The 6,000-nt window shown below is 36.1% G+C and overlaps 1 long non-coding RNA gene across 1 annotated transcript; it reads right to left on the bottom strand.

The window, feature by feature from the left end:
* Window positions 1-2,024: 2,024 nt before the first annotated feature.
* LOC147872025 (uncharacterized) lies at window positions 2,025-3,744 on the bottom strand. The gene is made up of 2 exons (XR_015538064.1): window positions 2,495-3,744; window positions 2,025-2,463 (listed from the first exon to the last, which is right to left on the bottom strand). It is a non-coding gene; the product is annotated as an uncharacterized LOC147872025 (long non-coding RNA).
* Window positions 3,745-6,000: the final 2,256 nt, after the last annotated feature.

The following is a 6,000-nucleotide window of genomic DNA, read 5'->3' as shown; positions in this document are numbered from 1 at the left end:
ATCTGCCCAAACTTGGTGTTTATAATTGTTACGTTTCTGATTCGGCAGTATATAAACAGCAGTTCAGAGTAATGTTCACTACTTCCATGATTATACCATGGTATCTCAGGTTGACGACTTTTTCAAAATATTAATTGGTTAATTTAAGTCATGAAAAAAATTATATATATCAGATTCTTGATGTCAGTTAATAACAGACTGCTGTATTTCCATAAACCATGTGTTAATATATATGATAAATGACATGGATAGGATTTTTATGTTTCTGTAGCAGGTATAAGTTTGTATACTGGCTGCGGTGACATTTATGTGCTATGATTGTGAAGAATTTAATATTTACAAATAATTGAAATTGGTCCCAGGATAATTTGAATTAATAATTGCAGTTATGTAAACAATGTTTTGTACTGCACGATTAAATATTTCACATCACATCAGACATCAGTGAAATAAATATGATTTTGTCTTGTTTTTGGAAAAAAATCATCAGTTAAATTATTGTATTAATATACGGAAAGGTCTCTTATTTTGTGTAATGAACAAAGTAACTTACCTGGTTGTATTAGCAATGTAGTTCTGTATTGTAACAGGATATATGTTTAATGATAGAATTTGGCTAAATGCATACTAGCAAATTACTTGTGAAATCTCGTTATTGATAACCTATTGGCAACTTGATGTTTTAGATGTTCTAGGGGGATATCTCAGAATTTAAGAGAATTGTTATACTTGTTCGGTGGTGTATTTGCATTGGCATCACTTGTGTTGTTCAATAAATAGAGAAATGTGCATGATTGAATAGTTATGTCCATTAGAAAGTACACGGGTTTCTTTATACCGCTGATTCGTGAAGTAAGATTGTGTGTTATGTATTCAAGGGGCTTAATTGGAAGAGTGTCAAATTGAAAATCTTTTGCATGTGGTAATCAAAGAGACTACTTTACTTTTCACAGATTGATAGATGGTTAGGTAGATTCAATCACGTTTCAGCCACCACCACTACACGTGCCAAAACAACTGTGAGTAAGCGTTGTTATGATGAAATGAGCGTCTGTGTTGTAGAATGTAAGCGAAAGTTGATGTTACACAGAATTCTCCAGGCCACTATTCCCCACCACAGCTGCCTCGCCAACTTCCAATCGGTGGGCAATGCTATAGGTTGCGTGCCATTCTCCAATCATCGTAAGACACAAACCAGTTATTTACTTGCTATTTAATCATCTCTTTCTTGAGAAGGTAATAAATAGTGTGTTCAGTTGGTCCTGAAATTCCTAGCTTTTTGAGACACGTGAAGGTTCATTCCTGTCTCGATCAAAGCGTTTATAATTTACTAAATATATTCTTGTGTTATTGAATGGTACTTTGTTGCATGTAAAAAAAAAAAGCAATCATTCATAAACTAGTGCAAGAGGATGCTTGTGTACAATACATTGTTTTCTTATAAAATTCTAGCTCCATGGAGCAGATTCATTCTTGAGAAGCTGACAGAATGCTTGGCTAATCAAAGAAATTCCCTGTTCTTTATTGAGTCATAGGTCCTATTCCTGAGCCCGATGAATCCAATCCATATCCTCACGCCTCATTTTTCCAAGAGCTATTACTGGGTCTACAATTTATGAGGCTGCAGTCATGCTTGCATTGCATGGTCGGCCGGCGCTCCGTTGATGCGGGCGGGAGTAGTGCCCATTCTTCCGGTGGGTGACCGGCGAATCAGTTTCAGTGCCGCTAGTAACAGCTAACAGTAACTATGAATACATGTTATTACATTAATTGTTCTTACCTTAAATCACAAAATATGTTCAAAGTGACTTACTTGTGCTTGCAGGCAACTTCACATCTCATTAACATGTTTGGAAATACTCGACGAAGCTCTTCTTGGGAAATTGCCGAATATTTTCTTTAAGTGCTTCTGCAGTGTGCGGATTGTTTACATAAACTTTGTTCTTCAGCATGCCCCACAGGTAAAAATCACACACAGGTAAAAGTCTGGGGAACGCGGAGGCTACTGATCGATAACTTGTTCACCAAGCACTTCTCTTAATGCTAACATCGACCAATCAGCTGTGTGAGCTGTAGCATTGTCTTGCATGAAGAAACCGTAAGTCTTTTATTCATCGGTCATTTCTTGGAAAAAGGGTCTAACTGTTAAATTTACATAACGTTCACAATTTATCCGCACACTGCAGAAGCACTTAAAGAAACGTTTTACATTTATATTAGTGTTCCCTAGATGGATTATTTGTTTTTATTCATATTTCATTTATTTTTCTTTTGGTACAATATTGTTTAAATTTTGGGCTCGCCTGTATTTGGCTGTTATATTTAATACTGTACATATATAAGTTTAGTTAATCTGTTTTTGTGATATTTTTCATTATTATTGTATACATTATCAGTGTTTGACTGTTATTGGCTTCTTGCTGTTGGCAAACACTTAAATATATGAATTGAATAAAGTATAAACTTCAGTATGTCATATGATTTATTAACATACTTTCAGTGCAGTGAAATTTCACTGAAGTGAAGACTTTAATTTTGTATTCAGAAATGTGTAGTGGAAAGCCGTAAGCTAATATTGGGAAAAAGCAGTTTTACAGGAAACCATTTTAAAAATTACGTGGCGAATATTAAATCATAGTTTTGGCTTTAATCCATAGTATAGATTTATGATGTTTTTGATCATGTATGTCATGATTTGCAGAAGACACCACTAGAAGTTTATTTGAACATTCAAACACTGGTGCACGTTTCATGGCTTTCCACCATTTAAATATTTTACAATGAAAGATGCCAAAACACTTCAGTCAGTGGAGTTTCAAACTCTGCGCATATGATCCGGATTTTAACCCGATCGTATTATATACTATATTATTTTTATTTTCATTACTACATCTGAGATTTATGTGTATTATGTAAAGCTGCCAGAGCATGAAGCTCATCTCTCGCAATTAGTGCTCAGAAAGAAATGCACGCGGCTACTCCGTGCCATACTCGATTCAGACAGTTTTATGAAAAACTGTGTGATGTATTGGTCAAAAGATAGGAATATTTGCCATGACAACATTTTAAAATTGCAGACCTTCTGCTCTAACTATTACAGGTCACGTTGTTGATTACTATAATGATATTTTTGTTTCATGTTTGAATTTTGTGCATATGTAGCAGAGACTATTTTGAGGTGGAAAGGTGATGGTCTTCACTGCACTGTGTAAGCGTCATACAAATTGTTTTGTCATCCTGATGGAGGTAGTAAGCGCCTCCGAAACGTCAGTCATGTTCCCCAAGATGTCATGGCGCAAAATCCCAGAAGACTGTCGTCGTCATACTCGCCACCTGGGAACCTGAATTTTGTAGCAGTTTTTCTTGTTGTAAACATGTATCAATAGGTTTTAGAAAATGTTGGCTTTCTACACAAGCCAAATAGATATATATCATTTGCAGTTTGTTCTATGAAATTCTGTTTGTAGAATGTTGGAACAACGTACCCCTCATTGAACATGTTTGTCGAGTTCTGCTTACAAAACATTTAAAGGGGGACATCAGTATTTAAATGAAATCACTAATTTCTAAATTAGAAGATTGGAAGCAGTAATCTGATAACATTGTGGTGGTGCTGAAATTGTGATGTCCTATTTAAAAAATATTATTTGTAATTTTTTTGAAGAAATATGTAATATACAAAAAACGCAATATCTTATTGTTGAATATAAAAAACTACACACTTTTATAACAAATTGTACATAATCTCCCAGGGAACTATATATATATATATATATATATATATTTATTGGAATTTTAATTCATGATGCTGTGCATCATGTTAGAAATGTTAGTTTTAATACGTTTCGACCAAAATTTCACAGGAGTCACCATTTAACCTTTATTTAGGGCAAATATCACTATAAGTAAATCTTTGATATCATAGATGCCTTTATTGACTAGTAATCTATGTATTATGCTGCATTTTACCTGAAGTTTAAACAACAATAATCATGTTTTTTTCATATTGTATTTTTTATGATTCAATAAATGCTAATTTTTTCCCAGTGAAGTATATTTTTCTGTTCTGTGGCCTTCCCTGCTGATATGAGTTTTTTAATGATTAGGGTATCTGTACTGGTTATGTTCTATCTAACTAACTAACTAACTAGATGGCTTACCGAACCCGAAGGTTCATCACCGAATTAACCAAAGCCCTCCACCGGACCCTGTCCTGGGCCAACAAAATCCAGTTTCCTTCAACTCCTATCTCCCATAGATCCCGCCTGAGATTATCCTCCCATCTACATCTAGGTCTCCCCAGCGGTCTCTTCCCTTCAGGCTTCCCAACCAATACCCGGTGCACACCTCTTGTCCCATCCATGCGCGCTACATGTCCCGCCCATCTCACTCTTCTCGACTTAATCACCCTCACAATACTGGGGGAGGAGTACAGATTTTTAAGCTCGTCATTGTGCAGTTTTCTCCACGCCCCATCGTCTTCCCTCTTAGGCCCAAATATCCTCCTCAACACCCGATTCTCAAACACCTGCAATTTGTGTTCCTCCCTCTGAGTGAGAGACCATGTTTCGCACCCATACAAAACAACAGGCAAGATTATTGTTTTGTATACTTTAATTTTCAGGTTCTTAGAAATCAGACGGGAAGACAAAATATTTTGGACTGAGAAGTAGCAAGCATTTCCGGAATTTAGTCTCCTCCTAACTTCCTCACAAGTATCATTTTGATTTGTTATTGCTGTTCCCAAATATTTGAACTTTGTAACCCTTTCAAAGGATTTGTTAGCCACCCTAAGATAATTTTGCCCGCCTGTCTTCTGATGACGAGATACTAACATGTACTTAGTTTTTTCTGAATTTACTTCCAGCCCCACTTGTCTACCAGCCTCTAGTAAAACTTCTGCGTTCCTCTTTATTGTATTTATATCGTCCCCCAATAAATTAACATCATCAGCATATGCCAATAGCTGATGTGTCCCATTCAATTGCAAACCCTCCTGCCTTCCTTGGACCTTCCTGATGGCGTATTCTAGCGCAAAGTTAAAGAGCAAGGGAGACAAAGCATCTCCTTGTTTTAGACCGTTCTTGATGAGGAATGTCTCAGATACATATTTACCTACTCGAATTTTGCTACAGGTTTCATTTAAGCACATTTTTATTAGACCCACTAGCTTCTTTGGTATACCAAATTCAATAAGAATATTATATAGCACTTCTCTCTTCACAGAGTCATAGGCTTTTTTGAAATCTATAAATAACTGATGTACGGTCCCACCGAACTCCCATTTTTTCTCTAGTATCTGACGAATGCAAAAGATCTGATCAATCGTTGATCTGTTTCGTCTGAACCCACACTGATGATCCCCAATAATTTCATTCGCATATGGGGTTAATCTTGCCAAAAGAATGTTGGATAGAATTTTGTATGTGGTTGATAGCAGCGATATTCCTCGGTAATTACCACACTCAGTCTTGTCCCCCTTCTTATGAATAGGAATAATTATGGATTCCTTCCATTGTTGTGGCATCTCTTCCTTATCCCAAATTAACTGAATAAGCTTATGGATCCTCATATGCAACCCTTTGCCACCTGCTTTAATTAATTCGGCCGGAATCTGATCAATTCCTGGAGATTTACAACTTTTCAACTTCCCAATGGCTAGTTCAACTTCATCTAAACTAGGTTCTGGCACCAACAGTTCAGCTGTATGCATTTTAATCTGTCTAATATCACCAGTATCATGAACATTTAAGAGCTCGCTAAAGAAATTTTTCCACCTATTCACAATTTTTATTGGATCTGCAAGCAAATTGCCACTATCATCCTTTACCAAATTGGTCTGGGGTTGATATCCTTTCTTAAAGTTATTAATGCCTCTGTACAGGTCTCTGATGTTTTTTTCCTTATTATTTGTCTCAAGTTCAGCAATTTTGCACTTCAGGTATTCCCTTTTCTTATTCCCAAAGGTTCTACTAGCCTCACGTCTCACGTTACATAGAT

This window comes from Zootermopsis nevadensis, unplaced genomic scaffold, assembly GCF_977971745.1.
Source record: "Zootermopsis nevadensis isolate Lab colony 2312 unplaced genomic scaffold, Znev_1.0 Znev_ptg000031l, whole genome shotgun sequence".
Classification (NCBI taxonomy): domain Eukaryota; kingdom Metazoa; phylum Arthropoda; class Insecta; order Blattodea; family Termopsidae; genus Zootermopsis; species Zootermopsis nevadensis.
The sequence above is the reverse complement of the archived record's forward strand: the minus strand, read 5'-3'. Positions and strand labels throughout refer to the sequence as shown.